At 49.0% G+C, this 18,523-nt stretch overlaps 1 protein-coding gene across 2 annotated transcripts in view; it reads right to left on the bottom strand.

The window, feature by feature from the left end:
• Positions 1 to 8,359, bottom strand: part of TPST1 (tyrosylprotein sulfotransferase 1) — a 29,696-nt gene extending 21,337 nt beyond the window's left edge. For both annotated transcript variants that reach the window (XM_086475145.1, XM_086475143.1), the window contains exon 1: positions 8,339 to 8,359. The gene's annotated coding sequence lies outside the window, so the exon portion shown is untranslated. The remainder of the gene's footprint in view (positions 1 to 8,338) is intronic.
• Positions 8,360 to 18,523: the final 10,164 nt, after the last annotated feature.

Genomic DNA, 18,523 nt, shown 5'->3' on the forward strand with positions numbered 1-18,523 from the left:
CTTTCATCCATCCCAGTACCCAAATAATACAAAGCAGGACGTACGTACAAAAGAAAACTAATGATTTCATCCTAACTTCCTTCTTTATTGTTTTCTTTACTTAAAATTTGGCCCCTAGAGATATTTCTCTCTCAAAAAAAAAACCCCAAAACCTAACCCACACACCCAAACAAAACATAACCATTCATTACCCCATTGATTTAAAAAACAAAACCAAACCAAACCAAAAAAAACCACACCACACAAAAATCCCACCAACCCTCCCCCCACATCTTACACAGGGTTTTGAACTTCAGAGAAACGTTAGGTGAAATACTGAAAAATTGAATAAATCAGGAAGAAAAACAGATCCTGTTCTCAATCAACACACTGGGGAAGGGGGAGGGGGGGTTAAACCCTTGCATCATTTTAAGTCATGTAACAAGCATTGCCAGAATAAAGCAGATGCTGCATTCCACCTTCAAATAAGAAGGTCTGGATTCCTTTTAAGCAGTGCTGGTAGGCTTGCTCTTTCTTTTAGTCTCTTCTACTTCACCTAGATAACTACTTTTGCTGGTATCACAGCAAGAGTCTTCTCCCTCCAAGACAACAGATAACACTTCAGAATTAAGTGTCTGAATATACGGTTACTGCACAGAAAGGTTTATGGCAAGAGCCCACGTAGCAAACCAAAAGTCAACTGACAGTAACAGTACGACAACTGTGCTTTATAAAGCATCGTGGCAGCCCACATTAATGAAGTTTATGGTTACAGACGTTTCATACTTACAGCATGGAATAGAAAAATATACTGTAGAAAAAAATTAAGCTTATGCCATAGTATAATCTTCCTTCTGGCTGTACAATACCACATTTAAATCATTCTGTCCATTCTAAACCCTTACAACTATCACAAAAAAAAAAAAGGAAAAAAGAGGCAAATCAAGGACGACCACACATCTCACATTTTGTGAGGTATCAATAACATGGCTTTCGTTCTGCTTTCTAATCTACAATTTAAGTAGTGATAAATATTCTGTGACAGAACAATTTTTCAATATGACTACCATTTGAATAAAGTTAATTTTACCACACCAAAAGCCACTGCTTTTCTGCTGTAGGGTTTTTTTTCAAATGGGTATGGTACTGTTTTCTACGATAGTACAACTCAGTATTTGAAAACAAATTAGACATGTATTAAAATTAAGGGTTTGTACAGCTAACACATTACCAAATATTTTATATAGTCCCTTTTTTTTTTAATTTCAAAAGTTAATCTCCTCTCATTATAGCTGGGAGAAATAAGTCTGAAAACACAAGATCCACAAAATTAAAATAAGGTTGGTGGGTTTTGTTTTTTTGTTTTGTTTTTTCTTCATTATTTAAAGGTAGTTTTCCTTTTTACAAATGAGAAGAAAAATAAAGACTATTAGATTATTTCTGGACATGCATATGAATCTGAACAACACTTTTAGATGGAAACAAAAGATTTAAAAAAAAAAAATCTGTCTGCTGAATTCCAATGCGGACACTTACAAGAGGGACTAAGAATATGCCATGTCTTACAGTGAATATCGGCGGGTTATATCCAACACTGGCTTAGATGAATCTACTACTCTGCTGCCCAGATGACTTGATCTGTTCATGCCAACCTGCTCACTGGATCTTTATTTTTCCCATTCGTAACTCTTACTGCACAGACAGCTGTTTTACCTGTATTCTGCAGTTCAACAGCTTTGGATTTTCACATAAGGTAGGCTGAAAACGGACTCTTCCTCTCAAAACTCAAATGAAATTAGTACTTTAACTGGAATGTTAAATAAGAGCTTGCTTTTCAGGGCTGAATAACTCACCAACAGTATGAATCACAGATGCTTTTAATTGTGAGAAGCTCCAAGTACCGCCAACATTTCAAGTGCCTGGCTTCCTCAGAGCTTTTCCATCTCTGTCAGCAATGCACAACACATCCCTGAATGAAGAAAATGCTTATGCCTCCTCTCTCCAAAACATTATCCACTTAACCTTTTCCTCCATACAAATACAGTCATTAACTCAGAAATTCTCAAGTCACCGTCCCTAAGCAAGACTGGTCCCTCACCAGACCAGTGGCCTTCACAAACTGGTCAGCAGCAGCAGGCAGGCTGCCTTGCCGATTCTGCTGCAACTCTCAGCAGGCGAGCGCCTTGCACTTCCCAGTCCCTGCTTGAAGAGGCTGTGCAAGCAGACAGCAGAGGACAGAACTCCCACTTGGCACCACAGCAGCGCAGGGATAGATGGGAGGATGGGAATTCCTCAAGCAGGCATCTGTCACAGCAGTGGTTTTCTCTTGCAGCGCATCCAAGAGAGCCAGTCGCCAAGCTGTGAGAGAATGTCTCGCCCCTTCACACGAGCAAAGCCTATTCCAATCAACGGTTGTCACAACACTACACTCAGAGTTCAGCTTTTAGTCTTCATTACCAAAATCAAACTGGAATCATAACTTAAGGATTAATTTACTACTTTTCTATAGGAAATGGCCAAGGAGCTCTCCCACACTCTCTTGACAGAGCACCACTCTTGCAATCAATCCATCCTCTGTAACAAGTTTCGTTCGACTTACCTATCTCTCCTTGCTGAAGAGCTGGCTTTAACTGCACTTTAATATCTAGACATTAAAAGAAACAAAGCTGCAGAAATTTAAGTGGAGGTCACCTGAACAGTGTTCAAAAAGAAAGCAAGGAAAAAAATAAATACATCATGCAGTCGATACTTCCATAGCACCAACAATCAGAAAGTCTCCCTCCTGAATAGATTCAGCACGCAGACCTAACTTTCAATTAGGGAAGGGGAAACTGTTCCACTTAAAAATAGCAAACAGTACACAGAATCTCTTTAAATGCTTTAGATACAGTGAAGGTTTAGTTAAAAGTCAGTACTCATTCAAGAGAAGAGTTAACAGAAACAGTATTTTGCCAGAGTACACAAGACCTGCAAATATTTACTCTTCATACAGTCCCTAACATTATTCAGTTTGAGTGAATTCCGTAACACTCATTTCCTCAAAAAAAAAAAAAAGAAAAAAAAAGAAAAAAAAGAAAACAAACCCTCCACAAAAAGCTTCCTTTCCAAACTAAAAGTACTCCTTGAAGACACTGATGTTCCCCAAATGCAAAAGTTTGGTAGCTGATCACTAGAGAAAAACATATCAAGACCGAGTGCATCAACTGGTTTACTCTGATCATTTATATTAGACTATCACTTCACAACCAACCAAGCAAAACACAGCACCAGCCTTCAGAACCAAGCTGAAGAACCCCCAGTGCCAGAGGAAAGCCTGTTGACCCGAGGCTGAAATCCTCAACTCACAGGTTGGGCAAAGCAGAAGGATGACTCGCTCTCAGCACAATTCCAGCTGTGAACACAAATAAGCCTGTGAGTAGGTTTCCTAAACTGCTGAAAGCACTGACCATTCACCTACAAGAACAAAAAAAACATCCATGTGACAAAACCCCACACCAACCACCCACAAACACCTTCATTTGACACAGTAACTTTTTTTTGGTAAGTTCAAAGATGCCAAAGGCTACAAGACCATAAAGAGCTGGTATTAAGCTCTCCCACGACCTTCTGCACTGGTTTTTTTTTTGCCTGGAAGCAATACCTGGAGCATGCAACTGCCCTAAACTGTGGCAAGACCAGGGCTTCGTATGTCAGGAACCCAACAGAGGAGCAGTCAGCAACAGCACCTCTCGGCAAACTAATCTCTACTACAAGCCAGCAAACTCCCTTCTGTGCCTGAAGTTACATACAAAGCTCTGGGGGACAAGTATGACATAGGGAAGTTACTGCCCTTCTAGCAGCTTGCAAATAAGCCCCACCTTCTCCCTCTACATGAGTAAGCACTCTGGATCACATCTGTCAACCTGAAGGATTACTACAAGTCATAAATGTTCTGCTGTTAACACAAACTAAATTGACAGCATTTAAAAATCACAACAGGGCAATCAGCAATCTCCTGTCAGCACTTCAACAGAGCTTTGAAAAACGGGGGCGTTTTTACCCACTACGACATGAAAAGAGCAAAGTGCACCTCCACCTAAAAGCACAGGCAACTCTTAATAAAAACACCTCAAATCAAGACTAAAACACATCCAAAACAAACGCAACCCCTTCACACACACAACAGTCCTAAGTTGAGGAAGCTGAAGATGACTACGCTGGCGAAGAAGGCCTTTAGCAGCAACAGTTTCAAAGGACAGACTAAAAGGAATTCCTAGAAAAACGTAAGTGTAACAAAAAAAGAAAAAAGAGGCAGAGCTAGGATCTACAAGTTTCAGTACAGGAAAGCGCAGCTAAGCACCAGTGTGCATAACTGAATTTTATTCCCAGAAAAGTCAGGCCCGTGAGTCAGCCACGAGATGATGTTAGCCAAGCAAAAATGACTGCTTTGTTTCCTCCTTCTAGCTCTCTCTGCCTCCTTCCCTCCCCCCTACAAGCAGGGGGTCGAGACCTTTCTCCTCAAGCTCATTAAAAAAAATGTTGCAGATTTCTAGCTTAGTCAAGAGGCAAGTCATTAATTTGTATTTTATGTTAGAACAGTTTGGGGTTTGTTGTTGTTTAAAGCATTCCCTGCCAGGGGAAAAAAGATGATCCCTTACCACCCAGTAATAAGCAATCCTCACTGAGGACAGAGCTCAGACCTTCACTTTGGAGGCTGAGCGACAACCACCTCCCTTCTCATGTTCAACTGGTCAGTTCAGGCTTGGAAAAAGCTGCCAGGACAGCAACACTGGCAGTATCCATCTCACAAGAACCAACCCACATTATATATAAAGCATTTTTCAGTGATTGCCCTCTGCTTCCTTCTCTTGAACTTCTGGCTCAGATCCTGATTATCAGAGCTCTTTCTCTAGGGAGGGCAAGGACAGGAGTGCTGCTTCGATTTTTGCAGAGCACATCCTTGCTCCTGCACCTGCCCCAGTGTCCATCACAGTGTTTGCTCTCAGCGCTTCTGGAGAACCTTGCTGGAAGGGAAGATCACACTCAGCTCTGTGGCAACAGGCCATCAGGCTTCACAGGGATCCGTTTCAGAACGCTGTGCCCTCCCACCTGGGCTGGAAAGCAGGAGCAACACAGAGGCGAGGGGAAGAACGCTAGAGTTCATACTACTGCAAAGTTGTCTTTCCCCTCACACTCTTTTTACAGTTTACCCTCTTGTCCTCCTATAACTTCCTTTTCCTACTTAGGACGTCTACTCAATCCCTTAGTCTTTGGGGATATGACCCCCTCCCATAAGGCTTTATGCAGCAGACTCCAAAATACAGACTCCAGAAAGAGAAGATTCTCACAGTTCAAAGATGCTTCCAGATGCACAACCACAGTCTGACTACTACACCCAAAGCTTGTGGTATAAATCTGCAGAAGAAAAGTCATTTTACAGTGGCAAGGTAGCCAAGTTGAATGGAAAAAATCCTAAGTTGTTGCTATCCATTGTCACTCTGTTCTCTGCTCTGACTGTAGAAGGAGAAATGAAAATGCTGCTAGGACTTAAAGAAGCAAATGTCAACCATGTCAGCATCTTCCTTGCCTCTTCTTGCACCTTCACTTTTCCTCTGTAAAAATAAATACTGGAAAGGCAGCAGATCCTGAGAATTCTCATCTGCAAAACAATATACATTCAGAAAACTGGAGACAATCTACTTCTTAGAGGAAGTCCTACATTAAGCTCATCAAATAGTCCAAGTAAGAAGCCCTCGCATACAACGCTAGTCTTTCAGCATTCCTAAATCAAAGCTAAAGAAAGGAATTCCACAAAACCTTTCCTTCAATGAACTAGCTTGTTTCTGGTCATTCATGTTTGTTCACCACAAGGAAGATTGCATAGGAAAGCTGACAGTTACATGATAATGGTACAGCACAACACTAAGGAACATGACTGAAATATTCACAGTACGCCACTTCAAGAAGCTATCCAAACCCTCGTAGGCTCATTCAGAAGATTTTAAAAAAAATCACTTGGGTATTCAGGAAGCATTTTTATGCCTTCAAAGCAACGTTTGCACAATCACCTTAATGACTTCCCCAGAGACCGGATATCGTGTATTACTACCAGTCACGTAACAGAATCTGAGAGGAATGTCGAAGTACAGCACAAGCAAGCAAACCCCAAGCAAAATACCAGCAAAGCTAGAAGCCAAAATCAAGCTTTTGAGAGTTGTCATGGCTTTCAGGCCCTGCAGCTGTTTTCTCTAGATTGCTTCCCCCCCATTAGTTACACAGTAAAAAAAGGATAATAAAATAGAATGAGCAATTTTTATTCCCTTCCACAAAGAAATAAGCAGTAAGTCACCTGGCGGAAAGCATCTGAGATGAAAGACAGCCAGCTAGACCTACTGAAGCGCGTCTTCACGCAGAGCAGTTTCACAAGCAGAAGGACAGGACAAAGTTGGACAACATTAGTATAAGGGGATGCAGATGTGTGAACAACACTCCCCTGTAGTTCACACTGTAGGAACTGCAGGAATGCTGTTCACACATTTGCATTCCCTTGAACCTAAACCTTTTTGTTGAGCTTTTTTTTTTTTTTTTTTTTTTTTTTAAATCAAAAGCTCTGAAAAATTGTAAGGGTCAATTAACCTTCATGACTGAATCCAAAGTTCCCATACTGGGGAAGCCTGCATACAACTATGTAATAACTCCACCATTTCTAGTATAATCACATTATAAGGAACAGAGAGATGTGCTCGTATTTATGCATTTCCCTCATATAATCAATAGGTAAAAGATTAAACAAATTGTACCCTTTCCTTTTACATTTAACAACCCCCCATAAAAAAAAAAAAAAAAAAATCCCCAAACCCCATGCTTCTTCCTAATCCTCCACTAGACAGATATATAGACACACACATGAATAGATATATAAATATATGTATGTGTGCATGTGTAAAAAAGAAATTCAAAAGCATTTGTCCTTCCCCTGGGTCTACTAACACTTACAAGCTTTCTCAACCAGCAAGAGAAAAAACAGACCTGAGCCAAAACAGCTAATAAGGTTAACAAAGCACCCAAAATTCAATACTTTTAGGTTTTTCAATATTTAAGCCCTCTAAATGAGTTTAAAGTACAGCTAACCAAAGTGTTCTGCTTCAGATGAAAGCAAAGAACTCTATGCATTCTGCTTTACCTACATATATAATACATATAGCAAACTGGCTGGATTTGCATATTGAAGGGTCAAAAAAAAAGTGACCGACGTGCTGCCAGTTACGCACGATACAGTATTTGTTAAGTACTGCAGTTACTGCAGGAGAACAATTCATCAAAAGGAATTTTATTGGCAACACACATAGGCTTGCAGCTCTTGAAATTTATGGGTTTTTTAAAAAACAAAACAAAACAAAACACAAAGGAGAGGAGAAAAAAGTCAGTAGCACACTGATAGCAGATGAGCTACTGTTCTGTGCACTTCTACGCGTACCGTACCTCCTAAGGGGGATTTCAGCACCCCATTATCCAGTAAGGTACCTCAAAGAATCAAACGGCGTAATAGCACCAAAAAGCTCTAGACCTACACCAGTTTGCACCCCACCTTCACAGTAACACATGCAAATGGCTTCTTCCAGCAACACCACCAGGGAAAACACCTCCAGCTAAGAGACCTATCAGGGCTACTGCTATAAAACCCCTGCTGAGACGCTCCCACATACCGTGACCGTCACACGGGGCGTTCGCAGGCTCAAACGCCGCGGGATGAAGCGGTTTCAGCGCGGCCGCCCCGCTCCACCCGCGGGCTATTTACAGCGGCGCAGCGCCCGCGGGCAGCCGCCCCCGGCCCGGCTCAGCTGCCGAACAAAGACATCGGAACCGCCGGCAGCTCCTGAAGCGGATCAGCCCTCCCGCACGGAAACTTTCGGATTTACCCGGCTCGGATCCACCTCGCACCCCGCCGCGGCACCGGCGGGACGCAGCGAACAAGCCCCGCCGCCCATCCTCCGGCGCTCCCGGCTGCAGCTACGGGACCCGCGGCGATGCCCGCCCAGCCGAGCGCCCCGGCCGGCACGGCACGGCACGGCACGGCACAGCCCGGCCCGGTCCGGTCCCCCGGCCCGCAGCGGCGCCTGAGGAGCGCGGGGACCGCTCGGCCACAGCGCCGACCCGCCCCCAGCCTCAGGCCGCGGCCGCCCCCCAGCCCGGCCGACAAAAGCGACGGCTCTGGCGGCACCGGAGCCGCCCCAGCGCCGGGCGGGGCAGGGCGGAGCACGGCGGCTGCCGTCGGGGCTGGATGGGCGGGGGGGATAAGAAATGCCCGCTCCGCCCCGGGCCCACTCCGCCCCGCCGCAGCCTCCCGCCTCAGGTGCGCGGCGGAGCAGCGGCTCCTCACCTGCGCTGCCGCCGCCCCCGCCCCGCGGCGGCCGCTGCCAGAGCCGGGCTAGAGCCGTGCAGCAGCAGCAGCAGCACCGCTGCCCCTCCTCCGCCGCGGCTCCTCTCGGGCACCATCGCAGTCGGTCGGGACCGGGACCGGGACCGGGACCGGGACCGGGACCGGGACCGGGACCGGCTGCGCCGCCGCCGCCTCCCCTCAGCCGCGCGGCTGCGGCTGCCATGGAAATCACAACCACGCCCTGATTGGTCGCCAGCCTCGATGTGTCGCGGGACGCGGTTGGGCCGGCGCTGAAGATTGACAGCTGAGAAGGCGGTGGCGGGGCGGGGGGGGCGGTTTAACCCCTGCGGGGGCGGCGGGAAAACATCTGGAGGAGCGCACAGCTGGGCGGGGGCGCCACGTGAGCGTCTGGAGGCGCCCATGTGCACCGGGGCCTGGCCAGCTGTGCCAGACAGATGTTGCTGGCTGGGAACAGCTGGGGTTTGTCACGGCGCCCTCCGCAAACCCGCGCTGCTGGGGAGGGAAGGGAAAGGCTCGGACAACAAGAGCTTTTTTTTCACAGGAAAACTCTTTTCCAGATGCTGCCCACGGGCTTGGGTGGCGGAGGTCGATCTTGGAGGTGAAACCATCCAAAACACAAAGCCCCGTTGTCCTGGGCAAGTGGTTTTAGGTGCCAGCGCTGCAACAGCCCAATTAATCGGGCAAAGTTACGGTGGCAGGTTTTAAGGGAGACGAGGCGCTGCCAGCGGGGAGTACGGCCTGGCTCAGAGCTTGGGTGTCCTCTGGTGTCACACACCTGGTTTGTGGCAGTGGGGAAGCACAAGCCATGTGCCCACCACGTGTGCAGGTGGGGAAACATCTGGAATAGCATCAGGCTGGAGCGCAAGCTCAAGGCCGAGCCGGCTGCTGGCACATCTCACAACGCCTCTGACCCACAGCTGGGTGACACAGCCAGGCGAGGAGGGAGGATGATTTGCACCAGCACTTTGTCCCAGGAGGTGTAGTTGTAGCTGTAGGAGGAGACCCACATCTATAGTTGAACTCACCTCTGACAAAGGCTGGCCTGGGGCCATCCTAACCGCTTCCTTCTCCGTGCAGGAAGACAGCTTTTCTCCCTACAGAGCAGGAAAACACGTTGAAGTTGGCTTGTTATCATTAACATAGTGGTATGTAAAGGCTGAATCAAACTGAAAACACGTTTCTTCTTTACATACAGGAGCTCTGGCCCAGCTGCCGTACGCACACAAACGCCCCGTGGAAAAATCAGCGCTGCTGCAGGGTCACATCAAAGGGAATGATCCCATGGGACGTTCCCCAAATTCGTGTGGCTTGCCAAATGAGGAGGGAAGGGGGAAACCAGCTAAAGGGATTTAACATGATGCCAGCCCAAAATTCAGCCTGGAAAAAGCTGCCTCTGCCACGAGCAGCGCCAATGGACACTCATCCCTGCGCATCCCCGAGGGATATTGGTGCCCTTCGCTGTCTGCCTCCCAAAGCCTCCCGCGGCTGGGGCGTCCCCTGGGCCATCCCTGCAGCGGGGCAGCGCAGCGTGGGGGCTGGCAGCTGGTCAGAGCCACCGCTCATTCCGTGCCACTGGACTCGATGAGGGCTCGGCTGGCCTGGGGGGGACCCCAGGGCTGGGAGACAGCACCAGCAGCAAGACCTTTGTCTAAAAAGGATGGAAACCACCATGCGGGAGAACATCCCCTTTTTAATCCCGAAAGCCCTAAAATCAGGTCTGACTCCCTGTCCCATCTCCTGGAGAGACGGCACAAACCCTGCGCAGCCGGGGAGCAACCAGCCGGGCTGTGCCGTCATCCCAGCCTCACGAGATGCGGGGCGACGGTGCCTGAGGTGACAGCGATACCGTCAGGATGAAAGAATTAATCACAGCCCATTACCTCACGTCTCACAGCCCTCGCAAAGCGTCTGTCATAAAACTTTTACGAGCCTGTCAGGACATGGTTTCCTCTGATACCGATGAGCCAACGCTCGCTGCCGGCGCTGCCCGGCCAGCCGATAGGGAGGAGTGCTTGTTCTGCCTCCTGCTCCACCGAGGTGATGGAGAAGCATCGCTACCGAGAAGGGTGAACACGGTGCAGCTCATGGGTGTTTTATTTCCTCAGAAAATTAAGTGAAGGCAACCACGTCAGCAGGTATCTACAGGCAGGACAAGTATTTTCATGTCAGGAAAGGCTCTGCCCTGTAAGGACTGGGGTTTAAGAGTGCCTAAGGTCTGTAAGGCTTTCAGACGTGCTCAGGGAGCTGCTGGGAGCGCAGAGAAACCAGCAGTGCCTTTCAGGTGGTAAAATTAACTTCAGCTTTCTTTTCTCTGACAGCTATTGACGGGGAATAAATGTCATTTGCTCCCAAATGCAGCTGGATTTGAACTAACGATTTAAAGATGAAACAGTCTGTATCCTGTTTCCAGTAAGTTTGCCTCAATCCATTAAACAGCGCCTTCAATCGCTTTATTGGTTTTTCTTTTATGGCTTTGACTGTGACTCACACAGATAGTCCCTTTTAAAGGTTTCCAATCTGTGGCAATCAAACAGTCCTCCTGGAAGGGGGGGGAGGGAATGCTGTTTTCCAAGGGGAAGGGGGAAGCAGAGGGAGCTACTGTACACAGCAGGTGCCCCACGCTGGGCCCTTCTTTAATCAGTGCTTGTCTGTGAGCTGCAGATCAAATAACCCATCAAATAACCCATCAAATATTGCATCACGCAAAGTCTCGATACAGACAGGGCTTAACTCTCGGCCGTGACGTTGCTGTGGCCGGTGGATAAACACGATAAGAAGTGATAGCACTTAATTTCTCACCATTTTTGACAGCTGCATTGGCTGTTCCTTGTTGACTCGTCCCTGTTTTGTTCCTTGACGCTCGGAAATAATTCCTCCTTGCGGGGAGCTCAGCCACACGCACGGGATGGAGGGTGAGCCCAGGAGCGATCCTGCAGCTCAGGGCGGGGGCGAGTGGGGCTGGTGCTGTGGGGCCACAGCTCAGGGTTTGCTGAGCTCCAAGAGAAACAGAAGCAGGTCCTGGTGGCTGTGCCTGCTTTGTGCCTGGGGTTCCCTTGACGGTGGCACGGCTTATGGCTGTTCTCTTGCTTTAAGTTCTAGCAGCGCCTCACGGCACGTCTGGGACTGCTGGTGGGAGGAGGAGGAGGGGAAGGAAGAGCAGCCCTGAGTCCTGAAAGCTGGTGCTATTTAGGAGCCTACAAGAAACATTTTTTTCACATTATTTCCAAACATGAGCCACAACAGAAACCAAACTTTTTCTCCCCATCACTGCTATGGCAGAGACCAGCCACACAGCATTGCCCGGAGGGACTGAGCCCGGTGGCTGCGTCCACGGTCCCTCCACACGTTGGAGCCGGGGCACATCAGGGCTCCGGGGCACACCGGAGGAGCCAGGAGCCATCCTGCACAGCCTCGGGCAAGGAGGACTCTCACAGCTCCAGCAGCAGCCACAGACTGTGCTGCCTCGCGCTCCCACCAAGGCCTGCCCGGGGAGCGGCATCTTTCCTACCACATCACACAAGTTGCTGGACCAGCGTGTGAGCGAGTGAAGTCCCCAGCAATGCTGCCCTGACCTCTGCTAGCTGGAGGTCTGCCTCATTCAGAGACAAAAATGAGTCTTTGGTTGTTTTTTTTCCACTCCCTGGACTTCCAATACAATACTTTTCCTGACACCAACTCCACTCCAAAAATATTCCTGAATTCAGTTCCAGTGTGATGTTTAAAAGCAAGAGAAAGCTTGCTAGTCCAGATATCCTGGCCCTCATCCAGGAGTAGTTTACCTTAATTCCACCTTCCCAACCCTGAGAATGCAAAGAATTTTCCTCTGGCTCTGCCCAGCTCATTCCCCCAGCCTGGAGCAAGGAGAGCTGTGCTTGCTGGCTTAGGCACGTTCTTGCCAGAACTGTTAAATATTATTCTTTTTTCCTCGAATGCCTCAGCAGTGATTGCACAACCCAGCTTTTTGCTGGCTGTCTCGCATGAGGAGGATCTCTCCTTCGCTGAGAGGCAGATGGAGGAGGGTTGGTGCTTGTGGCTTTCATCCCCACCCTCCCTAAAGGCAGTTTTGAAAGCTGGGGGGGGTGAGAGGCTCAGTTATTGTTTCTGCCTCAAAAATCTCCCCATTACCTCAGTTATAGAAGGTTGTATACAGATAGATCCATCATAGAAAGAACTGAGGGAACAGGGGCAGTTGGAGAAGGATACCGACATGATAAAGCACAAAGAAACTCGGTTGGATTTCAGCTTGTCCTGTGCGTCTGGGAAATTCATTTGGCCTTTAGGTAGAAATAATTCAGAAACCCCAAGCCCCGCGTGCGCCTGTGCTGTCTCGCAGCCCAGAGCACGGCTGGGCATCCTTCCTCCCCCAAGCAACCCCGCTTAAGTGCTTAGCTGGCTCTGTGTCAAAGACATGCTTAAGTCAATCCTGTTATCTCTGCCTTTATGAATATGAACAAACCGCCCTCTGACTGGGGAAAAAAAGGACGGACTTAACGCCATACTGACAAAGTAAACCGCTGGCACATAAACTAGCACAGGCTCCAAGCCCTCGGTGGGTGCCTTGGCCAGAGGAGGACCATGGGGCAGCATCCCTTTCCACATCCCGGCCTCTGAGATGCCCTAAATTTATCTTGGGCTGAGGGTTATTCCAGAACTGAGAAGCAGGGGCAGGGGATGGGAATATCCGCTCCTGGCTGCACATCACAGCAGGGTGGGGAGCAACAGGGGCAGCTGGCACCCAGCACCCCAGCGGTGTCTGTAAGTGCAGACTGAGCCAAAAAAACCCCAGCCTGGATGTTCAGCAAAGACTTACAATTCCTGAAGGAGGAGAAATCCAAGGACTGTGTTCACAAGTGTCTGAGTTTGGGGAAAACAGACCCCACAGGACATTAAGCTGATGACATTCCTCTGCATCCCTTCACAGCAGGAGAGTAAGATGTTTCTGCTGAATAGATGTTTCCGCACCCAGAATCACGCCTTGCACTTAACGCAGTCTGTCTTATGAGCAGAGCAAACCTGTCAGCTGCAAACCCAGCGAGGATGCTGCTTCACTTGGAAGGACGCTAATGGCTCTCTCTGTGTTTCCCAGAGGCACACTCAGTTTTATTGCTTTTCTCTGCTACCGATATTATATTTCTGGCCCGGCTGCCTCACCTATCGATCACATTGGCAGTGCAAAGTTTGCCCTTGGCGATGCAAAGTTTGTCCCAGGGGCTGCCGGAGCAGACGCCGCGTGCACCGATGGGCTGCGGCCCTGCTGGGCATTTTCGATAGCCGTAAAACTCGTATTTCACAGCCAAAGCCAGCAAAACCAAGCCGTGGGAATCACTGCGGGACCAGAACGGTGCCGTTCTTGGTCTTTGCGTGCAAAACCCCCCAGCTGCCAGCACAGGGATCCACCTAACGCGCACGCGCGGCACCATCCTCGTGCACAACGTGGAAGCATCACTCCTCTACCTCCGGCTCTGCCCGGGGTTCACAGGTGATGATCCCCCCAGGTCTTGCAGGGCACGGGCTCATCCTGCTCTCCAAACCCGTTCTTGTCCATCCCACGTTGCAGCTGCATCTACCTGCTGGGAAAGATTTTGGCCTGAAACCTCAGCTCACTCCCCACGGAGTCCCATGGGAGGGTGAAGCGGGACACGTTGGGTCTGGTTACACGTCAGACACGATTTGCACTGGCTCACACCACTGCTGGAGGGCCTGGCCAGGGGTCTGGGCACGTTTGCTGAGCCAGACCCTCCCGGTTCAAACCACCTGAGCGCTGCAGCCCCAAGAAACCCACCTCTCCACCAGCTCCAGCCCCAGCTTTGACCCCTTATTTCCCCAGTCCCAGCAGGGCCACGCTCCGTCACCGAGCAGGGATAGCTTTTCTGCTGCAAACACCATTTCAGGAGGATTTAAACTGAGATTGCTGAAGTTAGGAGAACACGTACTTTTCTTTAGGTAGCTGCAACCTGACCTTAACCTGCTTGTGGCTCAGAGAGGAATGAGGCAGTTTCTGTTCCGACCCTGTAAAGCAGCTCTTTGTGATAAATAGCTCCATATTCCCCCGTCTCTCTCTGATCTCGTGGCTGCTGCTTTATAAATATGACAGCTGAGAATTGATCTTTCCACGTGCCTGGAGAAATAATTACGGGGCTAGGAATATCTCTGTGCAGTCCTCGTCCCTGTTCTCGCAGGCGAGGCGTTTTGGGCACCAGCTCTATGTATTTCACGGAGAGATTTTTTCCCCAGCTGTAGGAGTCTCCGGAGGCGCAGAGTCCTTGGGTTTTTCCAGCTGGTAGGCAGTCCTGGCCATCCAATAAATATAGAAGTAGCTGTTTTTCCAGTGCAGAGGTGAATATTCTCCTCTTTTACATTTATAGGCATCTTCCCATGTTCTTGGCTTGCAGACAGCTGCCTATGTGGCATGACAGACGTGTGCAGGCAGAGCGCTCATCTCCGGCACGGGAACAACTGAGAACAAGCCATTGCCTAATTCCTTCCCCCTTTTTAGGTTTCCCTAAAAAAAAAAAAAATTAAAAAATCCAGTATCACAGAGACTGGCTAAGCTGGCGCTCTTACGAAGTCTCATACGACCACTATCACGCTGCTGAAGGCGTTTGCTTCGAGTGATGTGCGATGCTCTCGGCTGCGTTTGCCCAGCTGCCCTGCATGGCTGGTCCTGGGGGCAGGGAGCAAAGCGCCAGGCTGTCCTCCACCAGCGAGGAGCGATGCTCCTCAGAGCCCTGTCGCACCCACACAGCCTGTTCCCAGCATGTTCCTTCATCACATCCATGGGTGTCTGCCTGGGGAAGCCCCGGCGGCAGCACCCCAACCCTTACCAGAAGAGGGATAAGCTATCTCTTGTGGGACTTGTCCTGTGAAGTCTGACTGGATGAAAATGCGCAGCGGTTTGCAGGATTAAGTCCTGAGTTTGTAAAGCTGTTGCACGTGTGGTGGCCACTTAATGAGCTAAATATCCCTTAGCTTATGGATAATGCTGGTGCGTCTGGAAAACAGCCCAAGGAGGTGAAAGAGCAGCTCGCAAACCCCAGCATCTAAGAAATAACCCCCCCCCAAACCCACTGCCAAAGACACAGAGCTCTGCTTGCATCGAATCAAAGGCTTCCAAACCCTCTGGCTGCGATGGTGGCAGTGAAATCGCCCCCGCCACACACGCCGTGCCCGGGCAGCTGGCTACGGTCCCTGCGGTGAGTTCCTCCGGAGCGGGACGGCCAGCTTGGCTGGTCTTGCAGGACTTGGCTCTTGCAACTGCAGCCGTTCTGAAAACAGGAATATCCCATCGGCTGAACACGCTGGCACAAGGCGCGGGCGTTTTGAAAGCAGTGACTGTACAACAAGTGGCCAGCGGGTCCGTCACCCGGCTCTTCGTCAGCTGGCCAGCTTGCAAGGAGCTATAGAAGTGTAAACAAGTTTATAATTACATAAAGCTCTGAGGGAACATCGTTAATGCTGCTAATGAACTCATACACGGTGCAGCCCTTTTCTTCAAGTTTCTAGCAAGGGCTGTTACAATTCACACCATTAAAGATGAGACAACACAGACTTTAAATCCCGTTCCCACCATAGTTTCTTGTTCCAGACTTGCAGTATTTTCATCATCCCCTGCCTCCTTTGTGGGCGAGCTTGATTTCTCAGCTAAAAGAAACTGAATTAAACCCTAGTTCTCCCTCCATGTGCGGCCCTGCTGCTCTCAGGCTCAACATCAGCAAGTGTTGGTTCAGCGATTGGAGTTTGGCACCTTTCCTGGAGGAAGATGAGGGTAATGTGATACCCTAAATAAATAACAGATAAAATCCCATTGCTTTTGGGGACAGGCTCATTTGCTGGATCCAGCACCCTACTCTGGCAGTGGTTTTCCCTGTTTGCAGTGGCTCAACAACTCAGCCCAGGATGTTACTTGAAAAACCCTGGTTTAGACCCATCTTTTATTGACAAGGCTGTATCTTCAGGTCTTGAGCAAGGCACGTTGTGAAACGGGTAAAGCCTGAGCCCCTGGGCCAAAGTCTGGGAGAACAGTAAATAGGGAGGGAGGAGCGGTACCTTCTGCAGAGCTCCCTGCTCTTGTTTGGTTTCTATCAATCATTTATTTTTACAGTGGCCTTTCCAAATGGGAACACGGCATTTGGTGCTTGCTCTGAGCTCACTGAGATGCTGCTGGGTCTGCTACAGGGAGGGAAACAGCCCTAACTGAAAATAGAGGAGGCACCTTCGTTAGAGAGGTGATGAGAGTGGTGAGACCCAGGTAGAGAACCTGAGGGTGTGAAGACATCTGAAATCTGCACCTACCAAAAAAATGGCCTATATGAAACTAGAAATTCATTATAGTCAAGCTACAAAATCCAGACCTCCCTTCTCCCCGTCCCCAGCTCTAACCGCCGGATAATAACCCCCTCAACTATAAAACAGATGTTAAATTAAAATAGCAGTAGAGAGAAGAATGAAATGAACCGAAGAAATTGGACAGAAAAACCTGGGGCACAAAAGAAACAGTCTTTGTTTCTTAAGAAAACCAAAATTGCACCAGCAGAGGCAAATAACAAACCCATCTTCCTGCAATAGCACTTTTAAATCAATAAAAGAGAGCAGCCACAAATAAGCCAATTTTCCAGACTGCGATGGAGAGAGAGGGAACAGAAATGACAAAATCAGGACTCGCTTGGCCCATCCTGCTTCCAGCACCCCCTGCACGGCTCCTCCGTCATTTCCAAGTGCACACACGTAACTAGATGATTTACAGTGAATGCTAAATGCCGCTCCACTTACTGCCACAGGAACCTGCTGGATGCTGTAGGTGTAGTCCCTAATATTTACTTCTGCACATTCTCTCGCATTCAGTCCTATAGGAATGTTCTACTTCTCGTTTTCCTAAGGAAAAAACAAGACTTCCTCTGCCAGAAGCGGCGCAGAAAGGGCAGAACTCCCCAGCCGACGTGCTGCTGACGCTTGCAAAACAAAACAAGGAACTGTCTTCACTTGTGTGGCCAGCGAGAAGCTTTTGCCCCTAGATCAGGCCTTTTGATTCCAAATACTTTGGGTTCCTTTGGGCAGAAATCCCTGCCTTGCTCTGCAGCCAGGCTCTGACTAACCCGAGATGGATGGAAAGCAGTTGGGTTTGGGGTGGGTTTTTTTTTTTGCGGACACATCCTCAGCTCATTGCACAGACTTGCTGAGAGCCAGCGAGGCTGACGATAGCAAACCATCAGGGACCCAGATCTGCAACGTGTCGCCCCAAATCAGCTGTGCCCGTAGGAACGACACCCCCACGCCAGCCTGGGGCGAAAGGCAGCTCTCTCCTCCCCGTCACCCACGCTGGCACCAGCACTAGGCAGCCCCATTTATCCGCCTTGAGTCCCAGTGCATTGCCCTGTACAAGGACATAAGAAGCTCATATTGCTTTGCCTAAAACACATTTTTATATATATTTATATAACGATGCACATACATACACTGGAACAGGCTCCCCAGCGAAACGGTGATGGAACCAAGCCTGTCAGAGTTCAAGGAGCTTCTGGACGATGCTCTTAGTCATATGGTTCAGTTTTAGGGAGTCCTGCGAGGAGCAGGGAGTTGGACTCCATGATCCTTATGGGTCCCTTCCAACTTGAGATACCTATGATTCTACGTACACACACACACATTCATATGTATGAATTTCTGCCCAGTCCATGGTTTTGTTGGGGTGGCCTTGGCTGGCTGCTGGGCGCCCACCCAGCCGCTCTCTCACTCCCCACCTCAACAGGACAGGGAAGAACATAAGATAAAAAAAACCCAAAAACCTCACAGGTCAAGATAAAGACAGGAGACGGCCTACAGCCACCAAACCACCGCTCCGGCGGCTGGAGGAGCGCCCAGCCATGGCACAGGGGGACACAGCCCCTCCGCCACCCGCGTTTTGCCCCACAATTCGAATTCCTGAAATTGTCCGACAAGTGCCTTTTACCAGCACAGCGTCGATGCAAACCGGCCAGGACACAAGCAAGGCAGCGCTGCTATTTCTCCTCCAGTGACTAAGAAAATGTGACTATGTGATCAACCCTCATGAATGCATTTGGGGAAGCCTGCCAGTGCCTGCATTTGATTTCTTGCCTAAACTCCAGCCAGCTTAACGCAACATCAGCTTGGGAGCTGTAAAACACGAGACAAACAATGTAAATCAAC

Source organism: Leptosomus discolor, chromosome 18, assembly GCF_034619465.1.
Source record: "Leptosomus discolor isolate bLepDis1 chromosome 18, bLepDis1.hap2, whole genome shotgun sequence".
In the NCBI taxonomy this organism is placed as follows: Eukaryota; Metazoa; Chordata; class Aves; order Leptosomiformes; family Leptosomidae; genus Leptosomus; species Leptosomus discolor.